This window comes from Macaca nemestrina, chromosome 6 (assembly GCF_043159975.1).
Source record: "Macaca nemestrina isolate mMacNem1 chromosome 6, mMacNem.hap1, whole genome shotgun sequence".
Taxonomy (NCBI): domain Eukaryota; kingdom Metazoa; phylum Chordata; class Mammalia; order Primates; family Cercopithecidae; genus Macaca; species Macaca nemestrina.
Genome location: NC_092130.1, coordinates 98,412,677 through 98,429,829, shown reverse-complemented (window position 1 = coordinate 98,429,829; position 17,153 = coordinate 98,412,677). Strand labels below are relative to the sequence as shown.

General features: G+C 46.3%; 1 protein-coding gene across 4 annotated transcripts in view; it reads right to left on the bottom strand.

Moving 5' to 3' along the window:
* Positions 1 to 17,153, bottom strand: part of LOC105475098 (LHFPL tetraspan subfamily member 2) — a 162,953-nt gene that overhangs the window by 41,406 nt on the left and 104,394 nt on the right. The window contains exon 1 of one of the 4 annotated variants that reach the window (XM_011730097.3): positions 2,428 to 4,742. The exons of the other annotated variants lie outside the window; for them this stretch is intronic. The gene's annotated coding sequence lies outside the window, so the exon portion shown is untranslated. Of the gene's footprint in view, positions 1 to 2,427; positions 4,743 to 17,153 lie in introns of those variants that run through there. 4 annotated transcript variants of the gene reach the window in all.

Genomic DNA, 17,153 nt, shown 5'->3' with positions numbered 1-17,153 from the left:
TGTAGAAGGAAATTTGTCCAATGGCAAAGTAATAGGCAAGGGAAAAAGACCACTAGGCAGGCAGGCAGGCAGGCAGGCAAACATGGGTCCCAACCCAGGCTCGGCTCTTGGCTAATGGGTGTGTGACCTCGCACGGCTCCACTGCCTACTCTGGCTTCAATGTCTCAGGCCCAAAGTGAAGGCGCTGGACTTGCAGATCACCACTGTCACTTTCAGCTCCAAAAGTCAGTCATTTCAAGCATATGACCACCTCTTCTACCTTCTCCCAGACTAGAGGCTCCTCTCAGAGCAGATGGCTCCATAAGACCTGCTCCTCTGGAGACGGAGGTCTCTGGGTGGAAGGAAGAGGGGGAGACCCCACAGGTTACCAGGAATGGCAAGGGACAGCCATGGCTGATGGAGAGCTGAGCATGGCCGGGGCACACCCGTGGGCACTACACAAGGGGCTGGCCCAGGGCCCTGGCCAAGGGTGTGAGCTGGCCTGGCTCCCTCTTCTGCTCATATGTTTTTTTTTTTCCTGGGGTGGGAGAACCTAACTCTGACTTCTATTCTTGGGAATATGGTAGAGCATCCCCCACTCCGGTCTTTGGGCTAACTGCTAAAAATGAGGTCCCCCCTGCCCTAGGCCACAGAGATGGACCCTGCCTTTAAAGGACCCCTACTCAGTTTTGAAAAATCACCAACTGTTCCTTTCTGATATACTTTTGCTTCCTGTTTCAGACAAGTAAAATGCTTGGAATCATTAACAATTTGATAGCTGTATGCCAAAGGACATGGCAGAATACAAAGTTTTAACCGTTTTTAAAAGGATTTCTATTTTGCTTTCTTACATATGTCAAGAAAGGTGCCAACTGATTAACACGTACATATCAATTGGAATTCTAAAGCTGAAAAAAGCCAGCACTATGGGAGATTCCTTTTTAAGTGACTTAGCTTCAGGCAAGAGTCAGAAGTCATATCCCTTTCATTTCAAAACATAAACTGTATGAAACTGTCCTACAAAATTAACATTTGCTATTTATCCTCCATTCCTCAGTGAATTATTAAAATCAAGCAGTACAATTCTCTCATCAGTTACAAATGGCACCAGAAGGCTGATTTACATCTATCCAGGGGCAATTTCTGATGAGTATTTTTATTAATGATCTAATAAAATGTCTTGTTTTGTTATCAACTAAATGATTCAAATGATGTTTTAAAATCTAATACTACAACCCAATAGTCTGCTGATGAAGCTACTGAGCTGACATTAATTTAAAGTGATTTGTAATTTTATTTGGCATTATCAATAACACCATGGATAGATTTAAATTTTAAGAAAATTTTGGCTCCCATGCTGTCAAAGGCAGTATTTTATAAGGTTCAGTAAAATTGATCTGATTACGATGATAATCACCAATAGCAAAGGTCAGGGGTGAGAGGTTCTGATAAAATAAATTACTTGGCAGTCAGCCACGCATATCTTAAATTGACAAGTCGGCTGAAAGTTTGGGTTGTGAGAATAAAGCTATGTCAACAATAAGAATGACCCAAACACGTCCACTTTCAATCCTCCTAATTTCCTAACTTTTGTTCCAATCTGCCCTTTAGCAGAGATGGCTATTCATAAAAGGAAGTGCTGAACCATCTCAGGCCTTTGTGATATGGGCAGGAATGAAAATGCGGACCTTCTAAGGCTGGCCATGTGGAGGAGAGCAATAACTCTTTGCTGTGTGCAGATGCGACCCCTCCTCCCACCCCAGGAAACCAAGGGCCCGGGCTCTTAATAGGCCTGATGGATTTCTGAGGTAATAACAGGTGAAGCTGCATCAATTCTGCAAAAATAATTTTTCCCAGAACCCAGAATATTTGCTTTTTCCTCTCTTCTCACTAAACCTCATGCTACTTGAAAATAATACTCATTAAACATCAGCTAAAACTAAAGCACTTAAAAGCAGTCACATTGGCCAGGCGTGTTGGCTCACAGCTGTAATCCTAGCACTTAGGGAGGCTGAAGCGGGTGGATAACCTGAGCTCAGGAGTTCAAGACCAGCCTAACCAACATGGCAAAACCCTGTCTCTACTGAAAAAACAAAAATTTAGCTGGGCATGGTGGCGGACACCTGTAGTCTCAGCTACTCAGGAGGCTGAGGCATGAGAATCGCTTGAACCCAGGAGGCTGAGGTTGCAGTGAGCCGAGATTGCGCATCGCACTTCAGCCTGGGTGACAAGAGTGAGACTCTGTCTCAAAAAAAAAAAAAAAAAAAAAAAAAAAAAATTTTTTTAAAGGAGTCTCTCATATTGCTGACCTCCCAAACCAGAGAATTCACATTAATATACATTTGCTGACACCTGTTTATCACTGTGATTACTACAGCCAACTTTCATCGAGCCAAGCTCTGAAGTTCTAAAGTGGCAAGGCAATCCAGACACCTCTAGAACTAATACCTTGTTCACAACTGATTGTCCAAGGTTGAAGTACTCGACAGTGGCAGGGGAGAGGGAAGGCAGGCAAGGAGACCTGAAGATACTCTTACCGCCCTCCAGAAACTGTTATTAATGCTGGAATCAGGAAATCCACAGACATAATGAAGACCTGAGCCGCTGAAGACCATAACTAGGTCACTGAGAACGCAGTGCCTTGAGGTGGGTCGGGCAGGACCGAGGGGTGAGAATCTTGAGAACACCAAGATAAGGTCTCATCAGGGATATAATATCTGGGAAGTAAACAGATGGTTAATTCAAATGGGAGAGTTGTAGTTGGGGGGAAAAAGAGTTGAAGTTTTTCTGCGTCTGTTGTATAACCCCAGATGGTTGCATAAAAACACTTAATAGAAGTCAAAAGGGTTGGACCATGCTGACATGGCTTATGTTCTCAGCAAGACAGAAATGGCTGATAACCCGTTTCTGGTGTGTGCACGTGTGTGTCTGTGGTGTGTGTGTGTATTTCTGCAAGTAAAAATGGAAAATGAAGGGGCGAGTGATTTTTTAACCCAGGCATATCTGCTAGCTATATAGTATGATGAATTTCAAACAGAAGAATGAAAACTCACCTTATGTTCTCACAGCCCCTCATACCCATTCAAATTCACTTTTTAACTCACAGGATTATTTGTGCACTTTTTATAATGGTTTACGAGGAACGAGAATGACCCTGAACTACTTTAAGTATGTTAGGCACTCAGGAGACTTGGGAACTCTCAGTGTACAGAAAGCCCAGGGTAGGATGGAGCTCCCCCACGGTGAGGGTGTAGCAGAAGGCGGGAGGACCAGGATGTACCCTGGGGATGCAATCTGCCCGAGACAGGCAAAAGGGGGTAAATCTGCCAAAGAGACAGAGGACAAGAGACAACCTGCCAGACAGACAACCTACCAAGGATGAAGAATGAGGGGGGATGGTCCTAGAAGGCAATGGCGAGGACAGAAGGAGGGTGGCGATGGCCCACAGGGGCCAATGGCTGTCATTGACAGTCACGCCCTGAGAAACAAGCATTTCCCCCTAAAAAGAAGTAATGAGTCTAGCAGGAACTGAAGTCAGTCTTGCCGTGGCCTGAGATACACTTCAAAATGTTGTGCGCTGCATTTTAGCTGAATTCTCAATTTCTCAACCCCGAATATTTAATTAAAAAAGTCCCAAGCAGTACTTTATCTGAGGAGTCATTACAATAAACAGGCAGTTAGCACAAGGTCAAGATAAGGAAGAATGTGAACACCACAATGGTGTAGATGCTGTGGAGGGGCCGGGCAGGGGGCTGGGGGGAAGGAAACGAGCCGGACAATGCACAGATGTCTGTTTTTGCTGCCAGGAGTTCAGACAAACAGGAAGACCTTAAACTTCTCCAACTGGGAACACTCGGTTTTACCTGATGAGCAGAGGGGCTGAGCACATGACTAGAAACAGAAACAGAAGGTTGTCATTAAGGCGACAAGGCTCGCTCCACACAGAACCCACACCCAGCCTCGTTCTCAGGAAAACCCAAGCCTTGCTCACTTTGCACCCGGGTTATGCTCCTCAGCCTCACGGCCTTTTCCCTTGAGCTGCTCAGTGAGGTCTTGGGGCACACTCACTCATGGGACCCAAATAAGCCCAAGACACCGAGTTTCACAATTTTAAAATTTCCTGCTGACATCTAGCGAGAATTTATCTGTATGCAGCTTCTAAATGGGAATCAAAGAAAAAACGTCTGGCGTCATTATTCAAATGTCACGCTCTGTTCCAACAATAATATCACAATGGAGGTATAAGAATTGTTAGAAATCCCGCCAGGCGCAGTGGCTCACGCCTGTAACCCCAGCACTTTGGGAGGCCAGGGCAGGCGGATCACTTGAGCTCAGGAGTTCAAGATCTGGCTGGACAACATGGTAAAACTCCATCTCTACTAAAAATACAAAAATTAGCTGGGCGTGGCGGTGGGCACCTGTAGCCCCAGCTGCTCGGGAGGCTGAGGCACGAGAATCGCTTGAACTCAGAAGGTGGAGTTTGCAGTGAGCCAAGATTGCACCACTGCACTCCAGCCTGGGGCACAGAATGTGACCCTGTCTCAAAAAAAAAAAAGTTAGAAATTCTCAGAATCTCAAAAGTTAGGAATCTCATGAAATGTTTTCTCTTTGGAAACAGTTACATATTTCTCTCCCTATTGAGTATTTTTTAAATGCTTGAAACTACGCAATCAATAAATATTTCTTGAAATAAAACTTTAGAACATTGTGTTCTGGTACCCCTTGGTATTATAATACTTGGTACCCCCTGGGTATTAAAGCTAAAGGTTTCTAGATATAACAGCGTTTCTCAGCTTCGGTACTTCTAACACTTGGGGCTGGATAATTCTTCGCTATAGGGGCTGGTCCTATAAACTGAAGGATGGTTAGCAGCATTCCTAGCTTCTCCCCACTGTATGCCAGGAGCGATCTCTCAGTCGAGGCCAAAAACAATGTTTTTAGACATTGCTGAATGTCCCCAGGGGACAATCCTGCTCCAGAAGGTAGGGTTGAGACCTAGGGCCTTAGATGGGGGTCAAGTGCTGACTACAGGACACACTGGCAGAAAAAAGCAGGATAACCACTAACCTCCCTAGACCTCCATTTCCCCAGCTATAAAAGGAGGATATCTTACAGGGTAGAGATGAAGACTAAATGAGAGAAGACACATAAAGTGCTTTGCACAAAGCATTGTAATGCACAGAGTAAGCATTCAGTAAATGGTAGCAACAGTAATGGTTAAAGAAGAGAGTCGCAGATCCATAACCTTGGAAAAATGAATTGAGCAGGTCATTCGTGGGGTCATTAATAAGAACGAACGCCCACACAGCTCACATCTAAGCAGTCTGTACGGGGCACACATGGCTAGTGTGTTAGAAACACACGGCCACTTATTAACACTCACCTTGATAAAAATCAAGTTGTTTTCATCCCTTGGAGGATAAAGGGGGGAGTAGGAATAAAGAGAAAAGAGATGAAATGGGAAAACGGCTACAGACTAAGGAGAACTATCCTGACACAAAGAGGAAAAGGTAAAAAGTGTGCACCTTCTAAAAACTGCTTGAAGACACAAGTTAAAATAAACACGCTGCGTTTGGGAATAGGATACCACAGTGAGAGCTGGAGAGTATCTAAATAGCTGGAAATGGCCACTGCAAGGTGCCGAGGGCAGTTGTGAAGGAGCTAAGAAGAAAAGTAATATGGCTCAACACCAAAGCAGCAGGAAAGTGTGAGCACGGTAGAGCCTCCTCTCTGGCCAAGCACTGCCTTCCAGCTTCTTCCTGTCAAAACCTGAGCCTGCTGAAGAAGGCAACAGAGCCACCCCAGCCTCCCCAAGTCCCGTGCCAGGGGCTTCAAACCTGGGTCTCTCCCACTAGCTGTTCTTTGGCCCCTCAGTGGGAAATGAACAAAGCCCCCCTCTCTGCCTCTTCTGCTGGTCTCTGCAGCCCTGGCCCACCCCACCACTCTCCAGAGCACTCCGTTTTCTTGCCTCGCCACTCCACCCCACACCCTGAGTCTGTGTGTCACATACAGGCTGGGTGTGGACAGACTCATCGGAACACAAATACTGTGAGTCAATCAGCACTCAAACCTCCTTGGGTTTAGAAATAGTCAATGACTTTTTCTGGTAGCTAAGGTCTAAAATAAGCTATTAAAAACAATCATCTTGACTTTCTATCTGAGTCACAGCGAATGCAACATTAAATTGAAAATACCGGGAGGGATGGCATTCTGAGTTTTACCTGATATAAATGATGAGTTGATGGGTGCTGACGAGTTGATGGGTGCAGCACACCAACATGGCACAAGTATACAACAAACCTGCACGTTATGCACATGTACCCTAGAACTTAAAGTATAATAATAAAAAAAAATACCTCCTAATTAGCCACTCAAAAATACAACCCAGTCTTTGTGAGACAAGGCCTGACAGCATTTACTGAAATACTGTCTTTGCAGTCTTCTTCTGGACCCATGTTATACTTACATCCCAGTGATATGCAGTTATCTATTCTGTCATTCAAATGCATCAAATCGTTCCTTCCTCATCAAAATAAATTAAATCACCCAGAATAGCAGTGGGCTTGTGCCTAACGCTTAAGGCCACACACTTTAACATTCAACAATGCACCCCAACCATCTGTAATCTTCTGAGCCCAAGTTGGGTCCACACAAAAACCCAGTGGAGGTGAGCGATTTTTTTACCATGATATGCTATTATTATGTTACTGTCAATTGCATGCACCTCAAAAACCAAATGAGGAAGACAAGACAGCTCTCCACTCTTTCCTGAAGGTGACACAGCACCCTCCATGTGACCCCAACATCCAATCAAAGACATCACTGTGGCCTCACTCTCCCAGGGAATTTTCACAAAATAAAAACATCCATAGTCCAACGTGGAAAAGAAAACTATTTGATGTCAATGTAGCAGGACCCAACAGGTAGTTGAGGTTAGAAATGTGAATAACAGGCAACAAATACAGAGTTGACTTAAAATACCCTAAACTATTCTGAGAAACTCCAGAAGGTTGAATGTTAAATTCGCTTTGTCAGAATTAATTTGGGAAATATTTGGTCCTGCTTGAGGGAGAACTCCATTTCCCAGGCCAGCACTTTGTCAAGTCACCGTTTCCATCGCTGGCTCATGTCAGTGAGCAGTGTGAGTGACTAAGTGTTCCTCTCCCGCCTCGGCGGGGAGGATTAACATGGGGCCAAACGCCTTGGAGACAGGAAAACAAACGAACCCAGTTACTATGTTTTTAACTCAGTTCTGTCTGGAAATCAGGAAGCAAGACTCTGAAGATCAACCTTCGGGAAAGCTCTTAATGCTGATGAAGAGTTTTTGTTTTTTTTTTTGTTTCCAGAAGTTCAAATGAGAAGTCACTGAGAGCCTAGAAGTAAAGAAGGCTAATAAATGGCAACCTGACTTGCAGATTGCCCCCTGGGTGGTAAAGTCGACAGCCGCTGCTCAGAATAACTTTTAACTCAAAAGGATCAGAAATTTGGACCAGCCTCCCATCTCGTTATTTCACCAGACCCTTTCGTGTTCACAAACTTTGTATATAAAGTCCTCTGACTGGAAACAGAGCTAGAAGGCCAGTTTCACTGCACTTATAATGAAGTCAAGGGATGAAGGATTTCAGATTTTACTTCACAAAGAAAAAAAAAGATTATGAAATTTTCAACTTTTAATATTACAACAGTTTCTAGTCCCAGCAAAAGACAGACTAAACATCATCATTCAGCTGGGAAAATTAGCTACCCATCTTGGTCCCCACCCTACCCCAAGCTTTATTTATTCAGATACATGACATTTACCGAACTGCCTGGATAAGAACATGAAGTCAGCAACAACTCTCCTTCTGCATCCTGAGGAGTGTAAGCGATTAAGAGTAACATCCAATAGCCATCTATCTCTACTGTTTATTTCTCGTTTCTCAGTTCTGATAACCTTCCTCGATTTTCTGAACCTGGAGCTGCCAGCTATTTCCCATCTCTGAACCACCACTCTCTGTCTAACATTGGATCTCTCTTTGGTTTAACTGTGCTCCCAGCAACATAAAACAATACTGAAATGCTGAAACCAACACATTTCATGTGGGCATTTAGTCACAGAACTGTACCTGCTATGGGCTTCCAAGTCCTATTGTTCTAACTCAACTCTGCTGGCACACTCTCCATTTTACGCTCTAAGACTGTCCTTTATCGTGGGGGTCCCCAACCCCCAGGCTACGAACCAGTCCTGGTCGTCTGTGGCCTGTTAGGAAGTGGGCCGCACAGCAGGAGGTGAGTGATGGCGAGCCAGAATGACCACCTGGGCTCCACCTCCTGTCAGATCAGCAGTGGCATTAGATTCTCATAGGAGCACAAACCCTGTTGTGAACTGTGTGTACAAGGGATCTAGGTTGCAGGCTGCTTATGAGAATCTAATGCTGATGATCTGAGACAGTTTCATCCTGAAACCATCCCACCCCACCATACATAGAAAAATTGTCTTCCATGAAACAGGTCCCTGGTGCCAAAAAGGCTGGGGACCGCTGCTTTACTGTATTCATGTTAACTCATTGCCGTGTTTGTACACTGGTTATAGAATGTGTTTCTGCAGCAATAACTAACAATGATGATGCCATTTAGAGGCCCTGCCAAAGCAGCAGGCCCAGTGAAATATGTGTACCCGCTAAATGCACTGCCCTTAACTCCCTCACAGCTGGCAGGTAGGTGCTATTATGTTTCACAAATAGGAAACTGAGGCACTGGCCATTTAAGCGTATCTATAAATACAGAGCATTCCCTTCAACACCCGACACAGTCACAAGCATCCCCATTCAAAAGACGTTAATAAATACTGACAACCAAGATACGTCTATTTTAACCAGCCTAATGCTAACAGATAAAAACAGCTTGTTTTTTGAAAGCCAAATGTTAACTGGCAGAGCCCTGTCAAAGGCAAGTATTTTCACACTTTAAAAGTTTTGCCAGGTATGGTAGCTTATGCCTGTAACCCCAGCACTTTGAGAGGCTGAGACAAGGATTGCTTGAGGCCAGGCGTTCAACAGCCTGGGAAACATAACAAGACCACGTCTCTGCAAAAAAACAAAAAACAAAACAAACAAAAAATTAATTAGCCAGACCTGGTGGCATGCACCTGTGGTCCCAGCTACACAGGAGGCTGAGGTGGGAGGATGGCTTGAGCCAGGGGGTTCAAGGCTGCAGTGAGCAATGACTGTGCCACTACACTCCAGCCTGAGCAACAGAGTGAGAACTTATTTCTAAATACAGAATAAGAATTAAATTAAAAGTTTGCCCAGACCAACACCTGGAATCCTGTAGCAAATGTCTTTATAAGAACTGAAAAGGACTCTTACTGGTGACCTCGCTTTACTGTCACAGTATTCCTGTGGAAGGTTGAAAAGCAGAGATAAAGTATAACACATTTCCCTGAAGCATGAAGCCACAGATTGCCTCTGGAAAGCATTTTGCAGTCTAGCAGTAACAGCAGGTTGGTGCAGGATGGAGCCGGGCCATGCAGCGAGGCTGGCATGTAGCTGCATAAGAAAATACTCACAATTTTTTTTTTTTTTTTTTTTTTTTTTGAGACGGAGTCTCGCTCTGTCGCCCAGGCTGGAGTGTAGTGGCCGGATCTCAGCTCACTGCAAGCTCCGCCTCCCGGGTTTACGCCATTCTCCTGCCTCAGCCTCCCGAGTAGCTGGGACTACAGGCGCCCGCCACCTCGCCCGGCTAAGTTTTTGTATTTTTTAGTAGAGACGGGGTTTCACCGTGTCAGCCAGGATGGTCTTGATCTCCTGACCTCGTGATCCGCCCGTCTCGGCCTCCCAAAGTGCTGGGATTACAGGCTTGAGCCACCGCGCCCGGCCATACTCACACTTTTTAAAACAGAAAGCATTATATGACGAGACAGATGAAAGAATTTGTGAAACAAATCATTGAATTTTTGCAATATTAGAGAGTCTCAAGGAAGGAAATCATCTGACAGACTGAATCATGAATTTGTGCAATGCAAGAATTTATGAAAGCATTAGGGTGTGAATCATCCCCACAAAATGTTTTTTAATATCTTTGCAAAAATCAGGCTCATGAATGTACCAACTCTTCCAACAGCATTTGTCTTTTTATTTCAGGTATTAACTGATTTACAACTTATAAGAAATTACAATATAATTTACCTGCAAGACCAAATTTGTGGAAACGAGAAGAAGAAAGGGGGAGAAAATAAACTAGTTCCCAGAACAGAAGATTGGGCAAATGCCATTTTGTCCATGCCAAGTTAAGCCATAAGATCCATTAGGCATATTTTTAGTAAATTACTCAAGGACACTCCAATTCATAGCTAAACATCATCAGTAAAACTTTTTAATTTTTAAATTTAAAAAAAAATGAGTTTCTCTGAAATACAAAGTGACTGTTAAAAGTTATGAAAAAATTCTAACCCATGTCTCCAATAATCAAATTATACCATTAGGATTTAAAAACAGAAAATTAACCATTTTTGGTTTGACATATACATGTGGCTTTAGTCTACTGTTTCTCTAATACTTCTTGTAGAAGCATAACCACTAAGAAGGTTCACATGAAATCAGGTTGAACCATAAACAGCCATCCCAAGAGATTTGTCTACACATGGAACAGGGTGCTGGGGAGTGAGTTCTCCCTAGATATGATGTATTTATTCATTTATTCCCTTCCCCAAAGGGCCCATCATGGAGTGAGGTCATTTGCCCTGAGTTCTATAGCAACTGATAAGACCTTGAGAGTCAGTGGCTCTTCCCAGAAGTTCCACGCTCCATGGCTGCTGACTCTGTACCTATTGGGTCAGGCCTTATTAATCACTTTTACAACATGGACCCAAACTGACCATAAGCCTCTGACCACATAAACTCATCCTTGGTCACCAACAGCACCTGTACCTGCCAGAGAATTCCATATGCAAATATGAAGATACGACTGCACGTTTATTCTGGAAGGATTAGGATTGTTTCTCACCAGTTCTTGGGTGGCAGAAAGAATACCCTACAGGCCCTGCCTTGACAACGGTCTCCCTTCAACTACAAGTTTGCTCATTTCATCACCAGCAATGCAAGGATTTGGGTAAGCAGAGGGCAACATTTCCTTGGCAGAGACTGCTAGGTTCCTGCCCAATACCCATTCTCCCCTTCTTCCTTAACAGAACCGATGGCCGGGCCTGGCATATAGTAGGACTCAGCAGAGGCACAAAATTTAAGGGGGTGCAAAAATGGTTTAATCATGATAAATAATACTTCATTATACAATATTCTTAAAATCAAAAATTTAAAAATTCACAATGGGCCAGGCATGGTGGCTCACGCCTGTAATCCCAGCACTAGGTCGGGAGTTCGAGACCAGCCTGATCAACATGGAGAAACCCCGTCTCTACTTAACATACAAAATTAGCCAGGCATGGTGGCACATGCCTGTAATCCCAGCTACTGGGAAGGCTGAGGCAGGAGAATCGCTTGAACCTAGGAGGCAGAGGTTGCGGTGAGCCGAGATCGTGCCACTGCACTCACTCCAGGCTGGGCAACAAGAGCAAAACTCCACCTCAAAAAAAATAAAAAATTCACAATGAACAAAATATCAATTTAAAAAATAAAGATAGCGTCAGCATTCCTAATTTTTCTTTTTGTCTCAGGTTCCAGAATGACACTGCTATACTGAAGTAAAACATTCTTTACCTCGATGATTGAGTTTCCTGGTGCCCTCTTAAGTTATGCACCAAAGGTGAATGTCTTACTCACCCCACCTCAGTCCTGGCCCTGAATAAAACCCTACTTGATGGGGTAGTAATGGGCCCGGCTCAAAAGCCTATAGGCATTTCTCAACCTCCTCTGCAGTGGTCAGTGAGATTCAAGTGAAGGAGACGGGGGCAGGCTTCTGTGAAAGCTTAAAAGGGATCTGACTCAGCTTCTTTCCTGAGACAGGGCCTGGATCTGTCACTCAGGCTGGAGTGCAGTGGTACGATCTCGGCTCATTGCAACCTCTGCCTCCTGGGCTCAAGTGATCCTCCCACCTCAGCCTCCTGTGTAGCTGGGAGTACAAGCAGCACCACCATGCCCAGCTTTTTTTTTTTTTGACAGAGTCTCACTCTGTCGCCCAGGCTAGAGTACAGTGGCACAGTCTTGGCTCACTGCAACCTCCACCTCCCAGGTTCAAGTGGTTCTCCTGCCTCAGCCTCCCGAGTAACTGGGATTACAGGCGTGTGTCACCATGCCCGGCTAATTTTGTATTTTTAGTAGAAATGGGGTTTCACCATGTTGGCCAGGCTGGTCTCGAACTCCTGACCTCAAATGATCCACATGCCTTGGCCTCCCAAAGTGCTGGGATTACAGGTGTGAGCCACTGTACCCAGCCTAATTTTTGTATTTTTAGTAGAGAGGGGGTTTTGCCATGTTGCCCAAGCTCATCTCGAACTCCTGGGCTCAAGCAATCCACCTGCCTTGGCCTCCTAAAGTCCTGGGACTATAGATGTGAGCCATTGCACCCAGCCCTGACTCAGCTTTGACCTTGGCTTTTCTCCTGCTAAGAGATGTGACCATAAAGGCTCCAGCAGTCATCTTACAGCCATGGGGGACTTAGGGAACGAAAGTCCTGTGCTTTGATGATGGAGCAGAAAGACAGAAGGAGCCTGGGGCCCTGATGACATCATGAAGCTAACACTGTGGTCCACCTGCTTCGGGATCTCTTGTTATATAAAACTTTTAATTTGTTTAAAGTACCATCATTAGGTTCCAGTTAATAACTGATACATGCAGTTCTTCACTGAGATACTATAAATCCTTTTTTAAAAAATAATAAAACCATGGCCGTCATTTAAATGGGGCTGTTCTAGAGAAATGCCACCGAGAGGCCACCCTTCCACCTTATTAACCAAAACACCAGCCTTTTCACCCTGACAATTCTAGGGTCAGTTCACTATTGCGATGTTTGTTTCACTGGCCTTTCAAGTAATGTCAGAGGCAAAAATCAGGGAGGGGCGAGGATTAGAAACGTTTCCCCCGATGGTGAGCCAGGCTGACAGCACGCGGGCCTGCTGCACGTGGACGCACCGAGTGAGGCCCGTGGTGCCAACCACCCTGTCCTGTGCAGACTGGGCGGTGGCCACTGACTTCAGGGACCATCTCTTGTCCTCTCTCCTCTCCCTCTCTGAGTCCACTCACAGCCTTACTGGTGTGGTGGAGTAGACCAAACCCTCCGCCTCCTCAGGACACTAGGGATTTACTGCTCTACGGGGGTGAAAACGAACTCCTTAGGTCCAGGTCAGTGCCGTCAGCTTTTCACAAGCCAAGATTCCAAAAGATGTCGCCCCCATTCTTGATACCCAACAAAAGAGGAACACTACTATATGAAGACAGAGGCTGAGGAGCACTGAACACTGAGCCTTCACTGCACGATGTTTCTAAACAAATGAAGCTTTGTTCTATCTATTAGGTATGAGAGTAATGCCAACCATATGAACAAAGTGCTGCCTAGTGAAATTCCTTAGAAGATTTATGACAAACGCACATGAGAAGAAATGGTAATGAACAAGTACTAGTTTGTCAAAAGTCCTGTTCATGCTGTGAGAGTAGGGGATGGGCGGTGTAGGACGCTATGGAAAAGGTAAGTACAAGCACAGCTCTTCTATCTCCTGGAACAAAAGACAGAGGGAAAAACGCCCCCTATGGCTAGAACGATGTCAGTGCTTGAACTAAAGGCTTATAATCTAAGGTCAGAGCTCCCTTTTCAGCAGAAGAAAAGCAAGTATCATTTACATTTCTCCCTGCTTATATGGGCTAAGTCATAAGCCATGTGCCAAAACCCTCATCTGCAGGATCAGTTCTGAAAAGAGAAAAAGAGCTCTGCCAAGCATTTATCATCACCTAAAATTGTTGCTTTTCATTCCCAGAACTGAAGCTGTTTTATTGAATTTTTTAAACCTGAGGTCCACCGCTCCCCTCCAAATCTACAGGCCCTGCCTCAGGTTTTAAACCATTGCCCTAAGAAAGAAAAAAGATGCCAGAGAGGCTATTAGTACAACAGAGGGTTGGAGGCCTGAGCCCTCCTGCAGCCCAGCAGAGATGCCAAATGCTCCAGCAAGGAGCTTTGTGTGACCTTCCCAGACCACTCAGGAGAGCAGGGCTCCACAGGAAGGCCCAGCAAGGAGACACATCCAATCACCGATGCTGGGGCAGGGAGAGAAGGGATGTGAGGACAATGACAGGAGGGTACACGTCGGGGGCTCTCGGGGGTCCAGAGACCTGGCTGTAGAGTCCCCTGGAGTCCCTCCTGGAGGGACAGCAGAGGGGGTTCTCAGGTGCCATAGGTCAAGAGAACAGGAGAGGCGGCCCCCGGGCCTGGGCCCTGCAGTGTGCTCCACAGAGAGAACAAGAAGCAAAGGCCTCCTGGGAATCACCACGACGCCGAGAGGGAGGAATGGCCTGGGAGTTCAGGGAGCTGCTCCGTCTCCAGCCGCGTGTCCTTGGGCAGGCTGCACTGCTCTTCCAGGGCCTCAGCGGGCTCCCCCACAAAGGACAGGGCTGTGAGCAAGCGAGCGGCTATAGGACCCTCACAGCTCCAGTGTCTGTGACTTCCCAGTTCCACGGCCTCCACTGCCCTCCCCGGCGCTGACTCACTCTGGTGCCTTATGACTGCTGGGTTTTCTTTTCCTGACTCAGTGCAAAATAGGAACAGAAAGGTGGAACTCCAGACGTGGGGCCCATCTTCCCTCCTTTCCATGTCACTGAAGCGGCTCCAGGGCCTCAAGGGAAGCAATGGCCTCAGCTTTGGCTTCCAGGCCGTCACCGAAGGTCCAGGGCTTCCTCAGCTCAAACAGGCGGTGTTTTGTCAGGAGGCCCCACCAACAGCAAATGGTGCCATGAAATCACAGCAAGTGCCTCCACTCCCAGCCACCACTGCCGTCCTGGCAAAGCTCCCTGGTCCTGTGTGGGAGTGGGTAGAGGCAGGGGCAAGGCCTGGGGAGAAATACTGCCAAAGTCACACGGCCGCCTCAACTTCAGCTTTGCAGATCTTAGAATATTATTCTTTGCCCTCTACTGTAAGTCCACGGCAAAAACTTAAAAGCTTTAATGGCGTTTTGTCATAAGCTGAACAAGTTTGTTGGAATGTAGGGAAAAAACCCAATGACTTCTTAGGAGGAAAGAGAAAGCCCATTTTCTAGTGTCCCAGAACTGCTCCCACTACATTTTCGTTCTTTGAATCCCACAAGAGGAAATGAGGCTTCATCTGAACCCCAAGCCACACCACAGGGTCAGACATGAAGGAGTGGTGTCGCCAGAGCAGGCCATTTGCTGAGGGGCTGCACGGACAGTCCTAAACTGGCACTACACCGGGCACCCAAGTAGGTGGGGGCCTGGCCTTCCACCCGCCTCCTCCCTGAGCAAATCAGGGAGGGCAGACACAGACACAGACAGACCCACCTTTCATTCCCCAAATCTGGAGCTGCCTCCCTTCCCAGCTCACCCCCTGCTGCCTGCCTCATCTCTCAGTGCTTCCCAAAGGGAAGAGGGGACTGTCCACGGTGGCCAGCGTGAGGGGAGGAATAAAGGAGAGCAAAGACGACCTAGGACCCCCTCTCCCACCAGAGCCACACAAAGCCAGAGCAGCCAGGGGACAGTAAAGGGGCCAGGAAAGAGAAGACCCCTCCCTTACCATCAGCCCCCAGCGCTGTCTCCTCCCAGGCCTGCTCTACCTGCTAGCTCAGCTCCCACCCCGCTGCAGATGCTTCAGTAGGTGGGTGAGGCTGAGACCCGCTCCCCACCAAGCCTGTGGCTGGGGGCGCCTCTGGAGCTCCTATCTAGCCCCCACACTGTCACATGGCCACAGCTCCCTTACGGCAGGAGGAACACCTTGGGGGCAGGCAGGCTGTGGTTCCTCCCGGACCTGACCTCAACATTTTCATACGACAACAGGTGCCGGACTCTGACATGAACTCACGACAATCTATAGATTAGAATCAAAATCACAAGTAGGAACCCCCCAGTCTCACAGTTCTGAACATCAGAATAACTGTTCACAGTTCACAGGGACCAAGGCATTCTCTATGGGGACGTGGGAGTCACACGGCATGTGGGACACCCATGCAGAGGTATTCCTGGCCCTCCTTCTATGAAGACCGCCAGTCACAGCTTCCACACCAAACCTAACTAATGCTTACCAGGAGTCCATACCAAGAACAGACTAATGCAATAAAGTCTGGAAAAGGCCCCAGTGGTCGAACGTGATCCCATGGAGAGTGGGGGGATCAGAAATAGCTCACGGGATGCAGAACTCATTTCTGGACTGGGGAGGGGAGGATGCCATGTCCAAGTGGGGATTGGTCGCAGCACTGTAAATGGCTGTTGCCTCTACTGTCCAGATGCAAGCAGTCGGCTGGGCGCCCAGCAAAAACACCCATCCAGAGGAAAGCCCTCCAAGAAAAGAGGCGAGTGTCACTTACTCTTTGCCTGTGGGATAAATCTCAACAGCTCAAAGAACTAACGCAAGTTCTGACCTTTTTCTCTCTCAAACGTGGCCTTGTCTAATTTGTTCTCCAAGAGACCACAGAGCCCAATAAGAACTTTGGCCTCTCAGAGAATGGTTTTATTCTTCCCCAAAGGGAAAACCTACCTACATCCTCATGAAAATTTTAAATGACTAAAATGATTTTCACCTCACAGCTTCCATATCTGGGCCATTCTTCTGCCCTTATAATTCTAGTAAAGTCTGTTCCATTATTTTAGGAGAGTCTCGGTTATTCATCAACTAACTCAGGGCTGTGTTTTTCTGAATTAAGTCATTATATCTATTACACAATGTTCAGATTCTACCCAGCCATGTGTATTTTTACCAGTAAAATCATAAAATACAACACTTGTAATCTTGTCCTTATATAAGTGCCACCATCACCATGCAGCAAAAACGTCATAGTATGACAATATGACAAGAAACAGCTGTCAAATACTGGCTTTTTTCCAGCTTCAGTCAAATTCAATAAAAATTGAGCAGGGTAACTCCCTTGTGTGTTTGCCTTCATTCTTCCTCAAAGCCCTGAAGATCGCAGAAGCGCTCCAGCCCCCTGCTCCTCTAAGTGTGTGCTCCCTGGACCAGCAGCGTTGGTGGCACCTACGAGCTTGTGAGAACTGCAGAAGCTCAGACCCCAACCCAGACCCAATGAATCG